This window comes from Hyla sarda, chromosome 1 (genome assembly GCF_029499605.1).
Source record: "Hyla sarda isolate aHylSar1 chromosome 1, aHylSar1.hap1, whole genome shotgun sequence".
Taxonomy (NCBI): domain Eukaryota; kingdom Metazoa; phylum Chordata; class Amphibia; order Anura; family Hylidae; genus Hyla; species Hyla sarda.
In genome coordinates this window covers 221,351,531-221,373,250 of record NC_079189.1, presented here as the reverse complement: position 1 = coordinate 221,373,250, position 21,720 = coordinate 221,351,531, and the positions used below count along the sequence as shown (strand labels likewise).

The following is a 21,720-nucleotide window of genomic DNA, read 5'->3' as shown; positions in this document are numbered from 1 at the left end:
CTTTGTTAGTCCCATACCTTCTAAGTGTCTACCTCTGATCCACTGGATATAATGGAAAAACTGGAATGTCTAATATGAGAAATGTTTTTCATGGTGGTATTAAAGATTTTTATCTAAATCCTGCTTTATTAGTGCTTTTGGCCTTTGAGAACTGTAAACTGTTAAAAAAAAATTCCATCAGAGTCTTCAGCATGTTAATTTATGTTGTGGATTTGTTTCGAATCTCCCAATTGAAATCAATAGGGAAAGTAAAATCCACACCAAGCATTTATGCAGCAACTCTGCACCAACATTCACCTGGATTTTTACTCATTTCTCCACAGCAAATCAGTCCAGAGTGCAAAAACTTACTTCCACTTTTCGCACAGATTACGGCAAATAGCTAGGAGTCCCAGAAAAAGGAACTCTTAAGTGCCCCTATAAATAGGGACTTTCCAAAATAGAGAACCACTTAAAGGGGTTGTCCGGTGAAAGACAAAGACTAGCACCCCCGTGATCTCCAGAATGAGGCTCTTAAAGACAGCAAATGTTGCAGATGGTACATGCTCCATTCATTTCTACAGGAGCTTCAAAGATACCCATGTACAACACTTGGGTAGCTTTGGTGCTCCCTTACAAATGAAAGAAGCGCATGCTGTCCTGTTGATAAGGGATGAGAAATTTTAGCTTGACAACCCTTTTCATTTGTATACTCTTATATTAGGGATATACATGCATTGGTACTTGGGATTTTTGTCGTTATTAGCTGGTACAAAAAGATTGTCTTCCCTTAGAATGCATAGCAAGAAAGAATATAAGTGCATTCACCACGTTAGTTGCTCTGCAGATGAGATTTATTCCATATCACAAACAATGTGCAGGGAAACAGAGGTAGGGGAGTGTTCGTGGGCTACGGACCTGTCTCGCGGGGCTTTATGAAGCGCTTGTAGTGCGAGACGGGTCCATAGCCCACGAACACTCCCCTTCCTCTGTCTCCCTGCACATGGTTTGTGATATGGAATAGATCTCATCTGAAGAGCAACTAACGTGGTGAGTGCACTTGTATTCTTTCTTGCTATGTATGATATACACCTTTGAACCACTACACAAGTTAAGCACCACCACCATCGCTCCATTTATCTGGCTGCTAACGAATGTCCACGGAAGGATACTCCAGCAGGTGTACGTGAGCTGTGCCGGGTTGGCTATCTTTACTATAGACTGTCTTCCCTTTGAACATTGTTCAAAAATCATCCATTACTAGGACAGTTCTTCCTAAGAATATGTTGTACAGAAGACAATGCAATTTATGCCACGGGAAGATGAAAACACACATTCAAAAACAAGATCAAACTCATCAAAAAGTTACAGGGGGAGGGGTTAAATCTAGAGTAATTACAGGGTTAACAGTCATTAGTAAAAACAGGCACTCCTTGGATAAGAGAAAAGTAGTTAACACACAGCTATGCCACGGCATATAGCCAAATAGAAAATGTGTTGGAAACCAGAGCAAGTGAATCAGCCTTTGATAAAACAAATACACTTTGATAGTTATGTTTAACTAGTAGGAGCCTGTGTTTAATATTCAATATCATAGGACAACACCTTACAACATTCATCACAGAGCTGACATTATACAATGATGACTGTGTAACTATACTAAATAATTATTCATTGTATGTCTATATCGTAAGGAACAACATTACTAAAAACTATTCCTGTTACTCTGGAGTTGCTGTACCAGCCATGGATAGTGGTCCTGAAACTCCTCTGGACCTTTTAGTAATCTATGATATCAAATACCAGCCCTGTAACGTGCCATTGGCATGGAAAGGTATGGAGGTCCTGATTACCTCCATGTGCGTAGCTCTCAAGCCATAAGGGACATTGTGCCACCTGTGGCTGATAGACATAGCAAAATTAACATCCGCACTAATACTAATGGTAACATTTTACAGAATTCACTAACCCACCTATCTGTCTTTTCTATATGTGCCTTCTAATATTTATTTATGGTTCCACAAAGATAAAACATAGAGTAGTTATTTAGTTTTTTTTCTTTCTAAGACAGAAGAGAATCAGCATCACGGCTTCCTTTAAGGAATCTTACAGGTGTCATACTGGAAGAAGAGCATTTACCTCAGGAAGAGACGCTTGTCGCCAGTACTCCAGCTTCCATCCTCAGTAAAATGAGCCTCCAGCGCCACGCTAGACTGGCAACCCCCACGCAAGCATGAGAAACCAAACACTGGACCAGAAAACAAATAGCTACTGGTGACGAGACAAAACAAAACACACGCGAGGTACAGGTGTCTAACACCAGAACACCTTCAGCACTGAATCAGTAGCAGCACAGTACAAAAGGCAGTTCACATTACTGCTCAGCAGCCAGCCAATCCTCAGTTAGCCAGGCCTCGCAGAGCAGATACCATGACGTACAGGGAAGTGCTCCTGGAGAAATGACAAGGAATTCAGTTTCAGTAATGATTTTCTATGTCAGTAAGTGTTCAACTTCTCTATCAAAGGGAAGAAACCATTGAAAGGTATTAGCAGAGGAAACATGTAATGCTCTTGTTTTCACAGGAACAAGGTAATGCGGAATGAGGTTATGGGGGGGGGTTAGGGGAAGGGGGAGGGTTGTTAACCTCTTGGTGCCTGCTCTTTACACATTCATTATCATTATTCGTTTTCAATCTCAATGCAATCATCATTTACTATATCCTTTTTCTCTATAGTCATGACAGATGTAGTTTATAAACTGGTAACAATTCAAAATCAGAAAAATAACAAATCTGCTATAATTGTATCAAAAAAGGAGATAATATATATCACCAAAGTCCCATGGGCCCCAAACAAAATTCGGACATGAGCTTTTCCCCCTTTTACCACCAGTGGTGTTGCTAGGGTCTATAGAGACATACAGGTGAAACTCGAAAAATTAGAATATCGTGCAAAGTTCATTTATTTCAGTAAAGCAACTTAAAAGATGAAACTAATATATTAGAAAGACTCAATACATGCATAGTAAGATAGATCAAGCTGTTATTTATCATAATTGTGGTTTTTATGAGCTGTAAGCCATAATCATCACAAAGCCACTGTGCTTCATTAAGTCCAGGGTCAACACATCTGTCAATTTTTTTTAGTTTCACCGGTATGTTTTGCTTCCACCCTCAAAGGCAGCAAGAAGTATATATATATATATATATATATATATATATATATATATCTTATATTATTATTATAATTATTTTTTTGTTTAATTATGTTCTTCAGCAAAATAATGGAGGGGTATTAACCAATGACCATGGAAACCAAGGGGAAATAAATACCAGATCTTTCTGTCCTTGAAAGCAAGATCAGATGCCACAGTGGGAGGTGCATTTTGATATTTACTATGGGGCCCCCCTTTCTTTTATGTAAGCCACTGTCTTAATGTTACCGATTCAGTCTGGGAATACATGAAGAGACAGAAGGATTTAAGCGAGCCCACATCCACAGAAGATCTGTGGATAGTTCTCTAAGAAACTTGGAACAACTACTGTGGTCTTTTAAAACCTGTGTCCAAGTGTGCCTAGAGACAACCCCTTTAATATCAGCAATTTTTACTTTTATGTAAACTGGCACAAACTGCAACAGGTGCAATGGGTGCTCAATGGTAGGATTCGCATATATACATTATACAAAAGAAAGCATTATGAAAAGGCTGTTACCCACCACACTTCCTGCCTGCACTGAGGAATTTGGCAGATGCTACCACACGATATGTGCTGGCAAGCGTCATGCTTAACACCAAAAAAGAGAGAAACCAACCTACTGTAAAAAGTAAGTGGGAGTGCACTTGCTAAATAGGAACGCCGAAAACGTGTACCAAACAGTGCACACAAAAACATAAAATCATTATTAATCCATATACTTTATTAAATTCACAAAGTTAAAAACATACATAGAAAAGTGCAGAATGCATAAAAAAGGCACTGAATCACTATGGAAAGGCAGGTATAAGTCATATAGCACAGTAATCACATAAATAGATGGCAATAGGGGTTATAAATGCAAGGGAACCTCAGTATAAGACTATGACGAACATAAGTCAATTGGAAGAAAACAGAGCCCAATGCCCAATCAAGAATGCCAGACCTGTGCTCTATAGCCAGTTTTTAAGCAGTGGTACAGGAAAAAGTCTGCATCTTGATGAAGACCATGGTTTACATGCAAGAAATACTTTATTTCATGCATCAAAGCTTCGCTGTTGCTGTGGTGGCTGCTGCAGAAATAGATGATTGTCAACAGATCAAGAAACTGAAGTAATGTATGTAAAAACATTGAGGGGCATTTACTAATCTTTTACTATGTAGTCTGGTTTTTACCCTGTTTTTTTCTACTTCATTTTTGACTATGTGCGACAAATTTACTAAATTGTTGCACGGCATTAATAAATTTGGCACACATAGGCAAAAGTGGGAAATTTACTTCATGTAGTAGAAAAAATAGTCTGTTCCTTTTTCCTGCTGTCTGAATAGGTTTGGTTGCTGGTTTCCTTCTGGATCTTTTGTTTTTGAGGTTTTTTTTAGCTTTTTCACCACATCTAAATAATTCAATAACTACAGTGGTCCCTCAAGTTACAATATTAATTGGTTCCAGGAAAACCATTGTAAGTTGAAACCATTGTATGTTGAGTCCATAACTCTATGGAAACAGGGTAATTGGTTCTAAAGGCACCAAAATGTCATCCAAAATAGGAAAAAGTGACAAAGAAAAATAAGTAGATAACTAATATAGATAAAGCAAATCCTTACATATAAAAGTAAGAAAGATCTGCTGGGAGCTGTAAATCACTGTCTATGTCAGTGTTTCCCAAGCAGGGAGCCTCCAGCTGTTGCAAAACTATAACTCCCAGCATGCCTGGACAGCCAAAGGCTGTCCGGGCATGCTGGGAGTTGTAGTTTTGCAAAAGATGGGGCCACCCTGCTTGGCAAACACTGGTCTATGTAGAGGACAGGATCTTCTTCAGGGGTCCTGTACAGTACAGGCAATGTCCCAAACAAGTAATGGAGTCGCCCTCACCTGGTGTCCAAAAGAGCAGCTAACCCTGATACAGGTAAAGTGTACAGAACATGTAATACCAGACACCAGTCAGTGCATACACTTCAGTAATACAGGGGTTTTACCAGTGAATGCCCATTTTGATTGGTTGGTTCTTCCAGCCATTGACACGTTTTACAGATCTGGACTGTCTGTAGCATTGTATGTTGAGTCTGGTTTCAACTTACGATGGTCCAGAAAAGACCATTGTATGTTGAAACTATGGTATGTTGAGGCCATTGTAAGTTGAGGGATCACTGTAAATTGTAGTCATGGCTCAGAAGTGGTAAACGGCGTTTAGTGTGTGTGTGTGTGTGTTTATTACATTTTTTTAACACAGTTTTTTTCTCCCTAAATGTACTTACACTTTTTTTTTTTTTTTGGTTACTTCTTCTTCAGATCTGTGTATCCTGTGGACTCCTTCGGATTCGGTGGACTACTTCGATGACCAGCGTTTTTCTTTGCTTGATGTTAATAAAATGGTTAACGAGGGCTTGTGGGGGAGTGTTTTTTGTAATAAATTTTTTTTTAAACCTGTTGTGTTTGATTTTTATTTTACTTTACTAGACAGGCTTAGCAGTGGAAGCTGTCTTATAGACTGAGTCCATTACTAAGCCGGGCTTAGCGTTAGCCACAAAAACAGCTAGCGCTAACCCCCAATTATTACCCCGGTACCCAACACCACAGGGGTGCCGGGAAGAGCCGGTACCAACAGGCCCGGAGCGTCAAAAATGGCGCTCCTGGGCCTAGGCGGTAACAGGCTGGCGTTATTTAGGTTGGGGAGGGCCAGTAACAATGGTCCTCGCCCACCCTGGTAACGTCAGGCTGTTACTGTTTGGTTGGTATTTGGTTGAGAATAAAAATAGGGGGACCCTATGCGTTTTTTTAATATATTTAATTATTTATTTAAAAAAAAAAACGCATAGGGTCCCCCCTATTTTCATTCTCAGCCAAATACCAACCAAACAGTAACAGCCTGACGTTCCCAGGGTGGGCGAGGACCATTGTTACTGGCCCTCCCCAGCCTAAATAACGCCAGCCTGTTACCGCTTAGGCCCAGGAGCGCCATTTTTGACGCTCCAGGCCTGTTGGTACCGGCTCTTCCCGGCACCCCTGTGGCGTTGGGTACCGGGGTAATAATAGGGGGTTAGCGCTAGCTGTTTTTGTGGCTAGCGCTAAGCCCAGGTTAGTAATGGACTCTGTCTATAAGACAGCTTCCACTACTAAGCCTGTCTAGTAAAGTAAGAAAAAAACACAACAGGTTTTAAAAAATTTTTATTACAAAAAACACTCCCCCACAAGCCCTCGTTAACCATTTTATTAAAATCAAATAAAGGAAAACACTGGTCATCGAAGTAGTCCACCGAATCCGAAGGAGTCCACAGGATACACGGATCTGAAATGAGAAGAAAACAAAAAAAATGGGTTAGTACATTTATTATCACCTGCTCACACATCTCCCGCCCCGCACGACTACAACTGCCAGCATGCCCTTACAGTAAGGACATGCTGGGAGTTGTAGTTGTGTGGTGCAGGAGATGTGTGGGCAAGTGACAAGCTTGTCCCCTGCCCCCAGCTGCAGGACTACAACTCCCAGCATGCCCTTACAGTAAGGTGGGGCAGAGGCCGGGCACAGTATTTCCCAACCTGGGACTTGTAGTTTTGCAACATCTGGAGGCACCCTGGTTGGGAAACACTGTTTTAGGCCAGTGTTTCCCAACCAGGGTGCCTCCAGATGTTGCAAAACTACAAGCCCCAGCATGCCTGGACAGTCAAAGGCTGTCTAGGCATGCTGGGAGTTGTAGTTTTGCAACATCTGGAGGCAACCTGGCTGGGAAACACTGGCCTAAAACAGTGTTTCCCAACCAAGGTGCCTCCAGATGTTGCAAAACTACAAGTCCCAGCATGCCTGGACAGTCAAAGGCTGTCTAGGCATGCTGGGAGTTGTAGTTTTGCAACATCTGGAGGCAACCTGGCTGGGAAACACTGGCCTAAAACAGTGTTTCCCAACCAGGGTGCCTCCAGATGTTGCAAAACTACAAGTCCCAGCATGCCTGGACAGTCAAAGGCTGTCTAGGCATGCTGGGAGTTGTAGTTTTGCAACATCTGGAGGCAACCTGGCTGGGAAACACTGGCCTAAACCAGTGTTTCCCAACCAGGGTGCCTCCAGATGTTGCAAAACTACAAGCCCCAGCATGCCTGGACAGTCAAAGGCTGTCCAGGCATGCTGGGAGTTGTAGTCTTGCAACATCTGGAGGCACCCTGGTTGGGAAACACTGGCCTAAAACAGTGTTTCCCAACCAGGGTGACTGTTTTAGGCCAGTGTTTCCCAACTGTTTTAGGCCAGTGTTTCCCAACCAGGGTGCCTCCAGCTGTTGCTAAACTACAACTCCCAGCATGCCTGGACAGCCAAAGGCTGTCCAGGCATGCTGGGAGTTGTAGTCTTGCAACAACTGGAGGCACCCTGGTTGGGAAGCCTGCGCAACTTACCGGCTTCCGTAGGATCCAGCGCTGCACGACACTGCCGCGCGACACTGCCGCGCGACAGTGCCGCGCGACGATCTCCGACAGCGATCGTCGCTGGAGCCTCGGAAGGGTAAGTGAACTTCTTCGCCGGTCCCCTTCAGCTGTTTAGTTTTGCAACAGCTGGAGGACTACAGTTTACAGACCACAAACCAGTGGTCTGCAAACTGTGGCCCTCCAGCTGTTGCAAAACTACAACTCCCAGCATGCCTGGACAGCCAATGGCTGTCCAGGCATGCTGGGAGTTGTAGTCTTGCAACATCTGGAGGCACCCTGGTTGGGAAACACTGTTTTAGGCCAGTGTTTCCCAACAAGGGTGCCTCCAGCTGTTGCAAAACTACAACTCCCAGCATGCCCGGACAGCCAAAGGGTGTCCAGGCATGCTGGGAGTTGTAGTCTTGCAACATCTGGAGGCACCCTGGTTGGGAAACACTGTTTTAGGCCAGTGTTTCCCAACAAGGGTGCCTCCAGCTGTTGCAAAACTACAACACCCAGCATGCCCTGACAGCCAAAGCCTATGGCTCTCAGGGCAGGAGCCCGGGCTGACATTACAGTGCAGCCGCCCGGGCTCCTCATACGGTCTCCCCACTACCCCCCTTGTCTCCCGCCCGGGCTCCTCATACGGCCTCCCCGCTACCCCCCCCCCCTCCCCTTGTCTCCCGCCCGCGCCGCTCAGCTCCCGCTGCTACAAGACTACAACTCCCAGCATGTCCTCACTGTAAGGGCATGTTGGGACTTGTAGTCTTGCAACAGCAGACAGATGGGAGTTGTGTGGCGCTGGCAGGTGAGAGGGGGGGATATAAATCACTGTAGTGTCCCGGTAGCGCAGTGAGGGTAGCGGGGAGAAAGTATGTCGGAGCCCGGGCGGCAGTAGCTTTTCCTGCTCCATGTTGGAGCTGGAGTAAATTTAGTCAATTTTTATGGCCGTTGCGACAGTTTATTGCGCAACTGCGACTGTCTCAGTTAATAAATTCCTGACCACTGCAAGTAAAAAGTGAAAACTTGCGTAAATTAAGCGGGAAATTTTTTTTTTACTTTCTAGCTCTTGCTAGGGAAAGTCGCACAATTTATAGGGTAGGCGCAATTGCGACAATTTTGCGCCAAAAATAGTCAGAAAAAAATGACTAAACCCCTTAGTAAATGCCTGTCATTGTGCTGTTATCTCAATGAAAATAGGGTATTGCGTATATAGGTCAGGCACTACCCTTATTGTGCCATACTATTGGCACAAAAGCGCCTTGTACTACTCATGGCCAGATGCTGCCCGTGTCCAAACACTTTCCAGAGATGAGCACAGTCTGTGGAAGCCGTACCAAAGAGGGAAGAGATGCTGGCACAAGCGGTTCCAATAGGCAGCACAAGGAATAATCGGTTTGTGGATAACCAGCGCTATGGTGTGGATACGGTCCTAAGAAGTCCCATGGTGCTCTCCCCCAAAGAGTATTTGCAGCAATCATTGGCAAAGATGAGAGAAAGAAGGGGCACTCACGAGTCTTCTCTTATTCAGACCTTTATTCAGTGGTTCACGGCAGCAGGGACGCCAAGCAGATCTTTATGCTACGCCGGACCAGAAACAAACAGGAGCCATGATGGTAATAGCTATTTTGCACCGCTCCCAGCACTTCTCCAGACCACTGAGCGGGGCGAAATATCTACTACCATCATGGCTCCTGTTTGTCTCTGGTCCGGCGTAGCATAAAGATCTGCCTGGCGTCCCTGCTGCCGTTAACCACTAAATACTGGATAAGAAAAGACTCCTGAGTGCCCCTTCTTTCCCTCTCATCTTTGTCAACAGTCTGTGGAAGTGTTCTTTCTTGTTGACTTCTTGGTGTTCTCTTTGTATTCTCTTGTAGTGATGAACGACATAGGCCATATTCGAATTTGCGATATTTTGCGAATATATGGACAAATATGTGTCCTATATTAACGAATTTCGTTTTTTTTTTCATGCGAAATTCGTAACTAAATTCGCAAAATGGCATGCGCAATTATATCTTTCAACTAACTACTTTCCTATTGGTTGCTAGGGATGTTGCTAACCTCTGACAACAGTATTTGCATCCTTCTCATTGACCCACAAAACTAAAATAAGGGAGGGATCAGTGTCCTCTGAAGTGCCGATATCTGCAAATTTTCGCATATTCACCTTCTTTGGACCACAAGCAGGAAGCAGGGAAGGATGACCACTTTTTATTTACACTGTACACATCATTGTGATGTGTACTGTGGAAAAAAAGAAAAAAAAATAGAATATTCATCATAACGAATATATTTTGCTATATTCTAAATATTAACAAAATCACGAAGTGCCGATTTGAATATTCACCCTCAACATTACTCTCTTGCACATGAAGAAACTGACAGACTCCATAAATGGAAGGCTTATGATTGATAATGCAAAGAAAGGTGGCTATATTGGTCCGGGCACTGTTTGTTTGTTTGTTTAAAGGTGCCAAATATTTATATGTAAATTTTGTGTTTTTTTTTAATTATAATTTCACTTTAACAAATGAAAATAAACAAGTCAGATGGAAGAATATTCATTTTTGATTTAGCTGAATAATTATAAGAATTGTGCCTATATAGATATTCTCCCAAGAAAGCCAGAACCTCACTATTACTTTCTTAAATATTCAGGTTTAAAGTTTATTAACATTTTAGGTTGACGGAGAGCATTGTAGTTGTTCAATAATAAAATGAATCCTCACAAATAAAATCGTCTAACATTTTTATTCTTTCTATCCTTTTTAGATCCAATCTTCACCTGTATTCAGTCTTTTTCTTATACCTAGCTATTCAATTGGCCTTCTTCACCTGCTTACAGGAAAAGCTAGTGTGATATATTTTGAATACTTAAGCTCAGTATGGTACTGCCTCACCTGTTTTTGATTTAAGTCCATGCAAATATATGGGACTTCCTGTACTTTACTCCACAAGCTCCTCTCTGCATCTTTTGGTGAATGCATCAGTTCAGCTTGCAAGCCACACCCTCCACGCATGCCACACCCACCCTTTAGGCCACATACCTATTTTCTACGCTTTTTGTGCATCGGTCTTGCTTTCAAATCATGCCCACTCCCACAAAGCCCCGTCCCCATCTATTTTCAAATTACAATATCTTCATCACATCTCAGCCCCACTTGAGCACAGGATATGAGGACAGGATGTGAGGACAGGATATGAGGACAGGATGTGAGGACAGGATATGAGGACAGGATATGAGGACAGGATGTGAGGACAGGATGTGAAGACAGGATATGAGGACAGGATGTGAGGACAGGATGTGAGGACAGGATGTGAGGGCAGGATATGAGGACAGGATGTGAGGACAGGATATGAGGACAGGATATGAGGACAGGATGTGAGGACAGGATGTGAGGACAGGATATGAGGACAGGATGTGAGGACAGGATGTGAGGACAGGATGTGAGGACAGGATATGAGGACAGGATGTGAGGACAGGATGTGAGGACAGGATATGAGGACAGGATGTGAGGACAGGATATGAGGACAGGATGTGAGGACAGGATATGAGGATGGGATATGAGGATGGGATATGAGGATGGGATATGAGGTCAGGATATGAGGAAGGGTTATGAGGTTGGGATATGAGGACAGGATATGAGGACAATATATGAGGGATATGAGGTCAAAAACTTCCTGTTTTGTTGCTTTTCCTCCCCAACAAGGATTAGGAAAGAAAAAAGGGGCAACACCGGGTACTCAGCTAGTAGGTTATACAAAATGCCTGGGCAGCAAATAAATATGTCCTTGGATGCTTAAATTCCATAAACATTGATCCCGAATAAGCCAAGCTCCCTGACAAAGTGGGGTTACAGTAAAACAAGCCTTGGGGTTATATGTCTGTGTGGTAGGAAACAACAGCCATTTCATGATGCATTCTTTTGTATAATGTATATGTGCGGATCCTGTCATTGAGCACATATTGCAATTTTTTGCCATTGCACTTTATCTCTATGCATATTGCCAATAGAGTGAGCCATCCCACGTCTGTGAATTTATTGCCAATTGTTGGCACAACTTTTATTGTATATTTGGCTTGTGCTAATTGTTGTTGGTGTTTTCTTAGAAATTTTAAGAAAATGCTTTTAAAAATGCATGGCCAAAATAATATGTGGTGCCACGGGGGTGTTAGGAGAAATACCTTATCACTTCGTGACACCAGGGCTTCGCTATCCTATACACAGTCCGAGGTTGGAGACAGCTTCTCCTGGGCCAGATATGGGGAGTAAAGGAACTCACCAATGTCAGGTTACGGATAACTGTCTTTACTGAGCTGGGTGCAGATGGTTTACACAGACAGTTGGTATCAGGTGAGAGGATGCAGCGTAACCCATTGGGAGCCCTGTTGCCTTTCTGGCACTTGTGGTGCTTTCACCAAATGGATTAATACTGACTTGTAAGACAGGTAGATGAATCCTGGTAGGTAGGGTTCTGTCAAGGTATTGTAGCTTTCTCCGCCGGGGCATGAACTTCCACCGTGCGGTTGATCCCTGCAGAATGACCAGATTAAGTAGATTTGAGCTGGGCCTTCCCTTCAAGGGGTACTACTTTGCTGACAACTTATCCCCTATCTAAAGGATAGGTTGCATGATCGCGCGAGGACCCCCACGATCTCCCACGCAGCACCCTGCTCTCATCAGGCCCCGGAGCGAACATCGCTCCGGGTCTGATGACTGCCAATCACGGGGCCGGAGTATTGTGACGTCACAGCTCCACCCCATGTGACGTCACACTCCACCCCCTCAATATAAGTCTATGGCTGTCTCGCCCCTGCCATAGACTTACATTGAGGGGGTGGAGCGTGACATCACACAGGGGCAGAGCTGTGACGTCACGATCACCGTCCCCGTCCGGGGCCTGAGGAGAGCAGTGTGCTGCGTGCGAGATCGCAGGGGTTCCCCACGGCAGGAACCCATGCGATCAGGCAACTTAACCCTATCCTTTACTCATCACGGTAGTACCCCTTTAAGGCTTCTCCGCACACAACACCTTAACCAAACTGTAGCTCAGGCTGGCCTAGACTGGACTCGGGCAACCCCTCCCCCCACTAAACTGTATGAGGAAGAATTTAGGGGTTCCCATTGGCAGGCAGTGTCACATGGGGCTTACACAGCTCCTCTTTTAAGGGTACAGTAACATATACAAAGAACTGAATGACAACAATAAAATAAATATAAAAAATTTCTCAAGAGAATGCAAAGCATAATTAATATAATCAAAAGTCTTCCAGCGAGCCCAACACCGGTGCTGTAGGGCTGCCCGAAGCAGTCTGAAGCAACAGGACAGCCATTGGTGCTGGGATACCGCAAATAAGTTACTTAATTAATATTCGTGGTTCTTCTTAGAAAACGTAAAGATACAGTATTATCACTGTGGTGTCCCATTGCAGAATACACCTCTGTCTACCGGCCCTGTTTCATTTTACGTGATTTCATTTAACGTGTCTGCTCTGTGCTCACTACCTAGGTTTATATGTATTATGTCTTATGATTTATTGCACTGATTCATTGTCAAACGTACTTGTATGCCTAATTGTATCCTCAATAGTCTATGCAGAAGGATGTTTAAGGGATTACATGGCTGCTTTAGCCAATCAGGGCTCATGCCCTGCTTCCTCAGGTCTGTCTAGATGAAGAGGAGCTACTCAGTTTTGTAGTAGAGAGAAGAGTGAGGGTAAGTCAACTCCAGACCTCTGCTGTGTACCTGTACCTCACCACATGAGGACAGACCTAAGCTACCCAGTTGCTTCATCAATCTGTTCTTGTGTGACATCAACCTTCACAGGATTCCGCTGACCAGGTAATCTGTCCAGTTAAATTCTGACCCAAGTCTGCAGTGAGAAGAAGAGCCGGTGAGCCGACAGGCCCCATTAGCAAAAGAAGAGGATATGAGGGAGAAAGCCTCAGGCAGCTCCAGTCCATACAAGTCCACCCTGAAAGTAAGCCCTAACACAGGTTTTCACATGTGAAGTGCTGATACAGTGATTGTCAGCTCCCAAGTCTAATTCAAGTTACTAAGGTCAAGTCTCTTAATCAGTCTGTCCAATTCAAGCTTTCAGTTCAAACTTTTTAAACAAAATGAGTATGTTTAACCCCTTAAGGACACAGGGTTTTTCCGTTTTTGCATTTTCATTTTTTCCTCATCACCTTCTAAAAATCATAACGCTTTCAATTTTGCACATAAAATTCCATATAATGGCTTATTTTTTGCGACACCAATTCTACTTTGCAGTGACATTAGTCATTTTACCCAAAAATCCACGGCGAAATGGAAAGAAAATTAATTGTGCGACAAAATTGAAGAAAAAAATTCATTTTGTAACTTTTGGGGGCTTCCGCTTCTATGCAGTGCATTTTTCGGTAAAAATAAACATCTTCTAACCCCTATAACTTTTTTTTTTTTTTTGCGCCATGTTCTGAAGTTTTTATTGGTACCATTTTTGTATTGATCAGACTTTTTGATCGCTTTTTATTCATTTTTTCATGATCTAAAAAGTGACCAAAATTACGCTATTTTAGACTTTGGAATGTTTTTGCGCGTACGCCATTGACCGTGCGGTTTAGTTAACGATATATTTTTATAGTTTGGACATTTACGTATGCGGCGATACCACAAATGTTTATTTTTATTTTTATTTATAAAAAGTTATAGGGGTCAGAAGATGACAATTTTATGTATACATTTTCCTGCATGTAGTTATGATTTTTTCAGAAGTATGACAAAGTCAAACCTACATAAGTAGGGTATCATTTTAATTGTATGGACCTACAGAATAAAGAGAATGTGTCATTTTTACCGAAAAATGTACAGTGTAGAAACAGAAGCCCCCAAAATTTACAAATTATGTCATTACAAAGTAAAATTGGTGGCGCAAAAAATAAGCCATCATATGGATTTTTAGGTGCAAAATTGAAAGAATTATGATTTTTTAAAGGTAAGGAGGAAAAAACGAAAGTGCATAAATGGAAAAAAAAAACAGTCCTTAAGGGATTAAGGACGCAGCCCACAGCTGTCACGCCCCCTCCCGTATGCTTGAATTGAGGGGGTAGAGCGTGACGTCACACGGGGGTGGAACCGTGACGTCACAATGCTCCGGCCCCGTGATCGACAGTAATCAGACCCGGAGCGAACATGCTCCGGGGACTGATTATAACTGGGTGCGGTGTGCAAGATCACGGGGGTCCCCAGCGGCGGGACCCCCGCGATCAGGCATCTTATCCCCTATCCTTTGGATAAGGGATAAAATGTCTAAGCACCGGAGTACCCCTTTAAATCTTTAAAAAAAAGCTGAATGCAAAGTAGTCTTGTAGTGACACTAAAATACCATAAAAAGCAACAGAGTTGATATCCTCAGGCTAGGTTCACACGTCGTAATTTCCATGCGGAATTCCGCTTGGAATGTCTGCACAGAAATTCTGCTGCAGCAAAGTCCTGTTGGGCCCCTGGCGGAATTTCCACGCCAGATGTTTCTTGCACAGAAATCCAATTTTCTGTGTGAGCACAAAGAATGAATACATTCATTCTTTGTGCGGAGTCCGCACAGAATGCATAGCAGTGTATGAGACGGTGCATTCCTGTGCGGTCCTAGCGCCGGAATATTATGCCAGCATCATGCAGTAAATGGATTGTCGGCACAGAGATTCTCCGTGCGGACATTCCATTGTGTGAACATAGCCTCATCTTCCAACTAACAATATACTGTATATTAAGAAGGCAAACAAACTGGGGATTGCAAAGTTTCAGGGATATATTACCAGTAGCTTCCAGACACTACAAACTAAATCTTTCAGTGGATTGTATGTGGTAAGGAAAATAACAGTGTAAAAGAAAATCATGGCTTTCAGCTTCAGCCAGTCTGCAGCAAAACATATAATAATCTTTTCAGCCCAACTACGAGCAGGAAAAATGAGCACGTCTGATTTTAAGGATGCAAAGAGGAACACAAGGTAGTTTTGGATAGCAAATATGAAGCCTTCATGGGAGCTCTGCTGATAATACTATAGTATTTTCTGGAGTATAAGATGACTTTTTAACCCAGAAAAATGTTCTCAAAAGTTGGGTGTCGTCTTATAGGGCGGGTGCTGCAGTCAGCCAGGACACCCGGGGTATGGTGCCCAGAAAAACATGCATCTTTCACCCGTCCGGCCCGCCCTTGTATGTATCCTATTACCGTACCTTTTTCTCTGCCTCTCAGATCTCGCCCCTGAGGACTGCAGTGAAGCTGCGCGCATATGCGAGATCTGATGCGGCGCAGGCATGAATGTGCGAGATCTGAGAGTCGGCGCAGGTGCGCATGTGTGAAATTTGACAGATGGAGAAGGAGGTAGGTAATAGGATACAAGGGCGGGCCAGACGGGTGAAAGAGGCATGTACCGCTCTTATAGTCTTGGAGACAGGGAGGGCTGGGCAGGCAGGGAGAGCTGACCAATCCAAGCAGGCTTTGTATACAACAACCAGCCAATCACTGGTAAGGTACTGTACATCATGGTAGAGGGGGTAGTCTTATACAGCAAGTATATCCCAAACTTTATATTTTAACTGTAAAAGTTGGGGGTCGTCTTATACGCCCAGTTGTCTTATATGCCAAAAATATGGTAATAATAATAATAATGGAATTAGTCATTATGAGTCTCACACAAAGAACAGCTGCTGTGTGAGGTGCATTTTGCAGTAAATGTTGAAATGACTTGCAGCACCCCCACAGCCAACTGAAACATTACACAAATGCATTGAATCAATGGTCTGTCTGTAATACACATACAAGTGTGCTAAGTCTTCTAATGCTAAAAGGAATGTGACACCTAAAGGAATTTTTAATCAATAGAGCCAGATGCTAAAATGTAATTTTTTGACCTGTGTCAACTTTCTGATTTTAGTTTTCTTGTGTATTTTCATGAGGGTACTCCTATTGTCTGAACTGCTTTTAATAGCTTTTAAAGATATGCTTCCTAGAAGCCACATAAATATAGGTAACAATAGACTGAAGCAAGGGAGGGGGTGGGGGCTTTATGCTTTGAGCATCACCTATTGTACATGGCGTGATACCATTTTATCTATATATACTGGTGGTACCTTCTACTGTACTCCTTTCTGTAATGATAAGGAGGAAACCGCCAAACATATTTCTTCACGGCCGTCACGCCCCCCCGCCATAGACCTGCATTGAGGGGGCAGGGCATGAAATCACACAGGGGCAGAGTCATGACGTCATGATACTCCAGCCCCGTGGTCATCACGCTGCACACTTGGAGCCTCCAGCACTGTGGAGAGCTCGCAAAGGTGGGTGCTGAATGACAGATTGCCGGGGTCCCAAGCGGTAGGACCCCATTGGATAGGGGATAAGATGTTTTAGGGCTGGAGTACCCCTTTAAAGGTTTACTGACTCATTGTGCAGACCTGATTGAACATCCGGGGTGCAGGTTTTACTAGTTCTTTAGAAATTATGTAGAAATACTTAATACACTTTACAAGCAAGTAGCCATTATATCACCATTTTATGTGTGCACAGTACATGTTCATATGCAGTCCTGCATGAACCATCCAAGGCAGCGTGCTCTTTGCTGAGCGCCTGAGGATGCCACGAAAAGCAGAAAGATGATGCATAGACACGCCAGATGTGACATTTCAGAAGCACCGCCACATTTATCAAAAATGTGTAGAATTTGCTACCACTGCCTTATTGCATGGGCTCCTAAGTACTAAGTACAGTTAAAAACCACCCAGCATGTCTGATAAAGGAGGCAACTCCTCCGAGATGTCGCACCTTGCGTGTTTATGCAGGATTTAAAATAGAGGTGATTTATTAATACCTGTGCAAAGGAAAAGTTGCCCAATTGCCATTAGCAACCAATCAGCTCACTTCTTAAATTTTTAACAAGGCCTCTGCAAAATGAAAAAATACATTTTTATACAGAACAATGCAGAAATTCGCCTTGATTTACTACTGTTAACCCAAGAGATTCTGTCTCATTGCACCAGAATTCTGTCTGTACCAGAAAAAACAAAACCAAAAAAAACTACCAACTCTCCATTTTACTGAGGAAACCCAAAAAATGGGAGTGGTTGTCAAGAAAAGGGGGCATGGTCACCGAAAAGGGGCGTGTTCCTGACATTTTCATAAAAACCCAATATATTTACTAAGGTTTCCACAGAAAAATGTGGTGGATTTCAGGAAAACCCTACAGATCAGAGCATGTGTAAAAAAAAAGTAAAATGCAGGGAAAAGTGGAAAATGTAGGGAAACCTTAGTAAATACTGTGGAAAAAAATTGTAGGGAATTAAAACCCACAAAGAAACCTACACTCCACTCTTAGTAAATCAGGGCCATTAGGTATTAGAAGACCTGCCATGGCGCAATGCCTGCCAGTTAACAATCTGGAGGCATGGACTCGAGGGACAGGGACATAATACTCCCCCTTTATAAAGCATTGGTACGGCCTCACCTGGGATATGCTGTTCAGTTTTGGGCACCTGTCCATAAAAGGGACACTGCGGAGTTGGAAAGGGTGCAGAGACGCGCGACTAAACTAATATGGGGCATGGAACATCTTAGCTATGAGGAGCGATTAAAGGAGTTACAATTGTTTAGTCTTGAGAAGAGACGTTTAAGGGGGGATATGATAAACGTATATAAGTATATTAATGGCCCATACAAAAAATATGGAGAAAAACTGTTCCAGGTTAAACCCCCCCAAAGGACGAGGGGGCACTCCCTCCGTCTCGAGAAGAAAAAGTTTGGTCTACCTCAGGAACTGGTCACAGCAGGAACAATTAACAGCTTTAAAACAGGATTAGATACATTCCTGGAACAAAATAACATTAATGCTTATGAAGAAATATAAAATCCCATCCCTTCCCCAATATCCCGCCACACCCCTACCCCTTAATTCCCTGGTTGAACTTGATGGACATATGTCTTTTTTCGACCGTACTAACTATGTAACTATGTAACTATGGAGGGCCTCTATAGGGTATCTATGGGACAGAAGTCAGATCCTAGAAGTTGCGGTGAGTATGATATACAGCAAACACCTGCTGCCTAGGCTCCTAAACAAATACATGTAAGTGATTATGGGGGAAGTGGTTACAAAAGTAAAACATTACAAAAAAACGACATAAAATTGCTATAATCATACTGGGCTGCTGATAAAAGTGTCATCTTTACTGCAGAGTAAATGTTGTATAAGAAAAAACTTACTAAAGTTGCATTTTAGTTTTATAATACATTATATGGAAAGGGCATCATATAAAATACAACTTGTCCTGTAAATAATAAGCTAGCAAAGGCTCTTTCAATAGAAAAATAAGTTTTGGAGGAAAAACAAAAACAAAACAAAGACTACATGTAAAGAAAAACTAACCAGCTAAAATAAAACTATCTAATGCATAATTCATACAGAAAGTTGAAGGGTAACTGCACACTAAACAGAGTTAGGCTAGGTTTTCACACAGGTTTTTTCTGGCGTTTTCTTTTTAAAACTGCCACTGCGGTCTTTGAGCCAAAGTCAGAAGTGGATCCAGCAGGAAGAAGCATAGACCCTTCCTTTATATTTCCCATTCCTTTTGAATAGTGTTGAGCGGCATAGGCCATATTCGAATTCGCGAATATTCGCGAATATATGGACGAATATTCGTCATATATTCGCGAATATTCGCATATTCGTTATATTCTCGGTTTATTTTCGCATATGCGAATATTCGCGTATGCGAAAATTAACATAAGTGGATATTGACATATGCAAAATTAACACGCGCGTAAATCCGCATATGCGAAAATTAGCATATACGAAAATTAGCATATGCTAATTTTCGCATATGCGAATTTTCGTGTATGTGAATTTTCGCACGCCAGTCTCACACAGTAGTATTACAGCCTTCTTTACACCACACAAGCTGGAAGCAGAGAGGGATGATCACTGTGATGTGTACTGTGAAGTAAAAAAAAAAAAAAAAAAAAAAAAAAACGAATATTCGTAATTACGAATATATAGTGCTATATTCGCGAAATTCGCGAATTCGCGAATATGCGATATTCGCGAATAATATTCGAATTGCGAATATTCGCGAGCAACACTACTTTTGAATACACTTCTGGCTGTGGCAGTTTATGAAAAAAACAGCAGAAAAAAAATGTGTGGAAACCTAGCCTTACTGTGGGTTGCCGTTTGAAATATAGAAAATCCACAGCAGTGCAGTAAGTAATGAAATAGATGAGATTTTTTTTTCAAATATCATGTATACACTGGAAATGTTCCTGACTGAAATTGATTGGTGGATTCTATAATCTGCAGAATGTCAATTTATGGTTATGGTCTTACCATTTTTAAAATCTGCAGTTAAATCCACAGCTAAAAGTGCCTCAAAAATCCACACAATTCCATGAGATTTGCTTTGGCAAATGTCCAAGGCAAATCGATCTTGTGCATTGATTCTCACAAGGGGGAAATGGGGTGATTCAGGGTGGCAGTAGTATCTTTGGATGCAATGGTGAAACCATCAAAGCCCTGTTTGCTCTGCCCTACGCTCTGTGCCCCTGTATCTTCAATAAAAGCCTAAGTTGATTTTGGATCACCAGTGAGTGCCACTCATTTCCTTTTTTTTTTTCTTCTTTTTTTTATGAACACTAAAGGTATTTGTCTGCAGCATATTACTGGTTTAACCTACTCATTTCTGTTTTTCGCTCCCATCCATGTTGCTGTGGTAGTGCTGACTTGCAAAACTTTTGAAAAAACTTTCATATGTGTCATCTGTTGTGTAACATAGAGTTATAGCCATAATGATCACTTTATTGTGCAAGTACACATACAAAATGCATGCTATAAGGCCCTGTTCACATACATGTGTTCAAGGAAATGTCTGGTGAATTTCTCTTTATGCCGCTGTCATGATTAGGGGGCCGGGAGAATTGAGCCCTAAAGCTGTCCCTAAGACCACTCTCCCTGCCTACTTGCCCATCCGCCCTAAACAATGGATCGACAACTTGGAGCTGGTCCCTTCCTTATGCTAAAGTGCATAGGCGTCAAAGTCAACAAAACAAGCGGAACTGTATAAAGTCGGAAAACAAGTCAGGAACATAATGGGAATACAATAACCAACAAACAGGTATATAAATACAAACAAGGCAGGAAATAGAATACTAATAAGTCAGGAAATTAAGAGCACTGTTCACTCTGGACTCAGAACAAGGAACACACTAGACACCCCCACTCCAATCATGGCGGGATATCAATACCAAAGCCAAATAAGCTCCTAGCTAGCGGGCACTCTCCACCAAGTGATCAGGATACAAAATTCCTAAATACAAGCAAACAATAGTACAGATACAAGACTAACTAATTCCTAGATAGACAGATTAGCTCAAGGCTCAGAACAGGATTCTATCCTAGGAGATCCAGGATCATACAAGGTCAAAACAGGACTGACAAAACGCACAGTGTGAATACGGACTAAGAAAACACAAAGCATATACAGAAAGAACAATACAAGAATACTAAAACCCGACAAAGGTACTAAAACAAAGCTAATATATATATATACGAAAAAACAGCAGCAATGTTTCGGCTGCCTGTGCAGCCTTTTTCGAGCATTTCAAACTTGAAAAAGGCTGCACAGGCAGCCGAAACGTTGCTGCTATTTTTTTGTATGGAATAAAGCCACATATATTTTCTTCACCACATTTTGAGTGCTGCGACCATATTTTATTCTTGTGTACCTAGGATCCATGACCGGGATCAATTGGACGCTTGCACCCAACTTCATTGTTATTTGGCTTGGCAGTGCTGCTTATCCATTATTCCACTATATATATATATATATATATATATATATATATCAGACACAATAGATAACCACGGTTAAAACTCAGGATACATGTGTTCAGACAGACATAGTGAACATAATGCAAACATGGTCAGAGTAACAGGTGTAATTACCAGTAATGGGATCAGCTGAAGTGGGCTTATATCCACTCCCAGCACTGAAGTCAGGAAGGTTAACTCTTTCCATTCCAGGGAGAATTAACACAGAATCTGTTCAGACATAAACAATGTCTGAAAAGGACTCAAAGCAGAGAATATAAAACACAGAAAAATGGACATTATAGCACAATCC

The 21,720-nt window shown here is 42.4% G+C and overlaps 1 protein-coding gene across 2 annotated transcripts in view; it reads right to left on the bottom strand.

The window, feature by feature from the left end:
- SHROOM3 (shroom family member 3) overlaps positions 1–21,720 on the bottom strand; it is a 339,127-nt gene that overhangs the window by 253,901 nt on the left and 63,506 nt on the right. The window contains exon 1 of one of the 2 annotated variants that reach the window (XM_056568790.1): positions 2,119–2,408. The exons of the other annotated variant lie outside the window; for it this stretch is intronic. The gene's annotated coding sequence lies outside the window, so the exon portion shown is untranslated. Of the gene's footprint in view, positions 1–2,118; positions 2,409–21,720 lie in introns of those variants that run through there. 2 annotated transcript variants of the gene reach the window in all.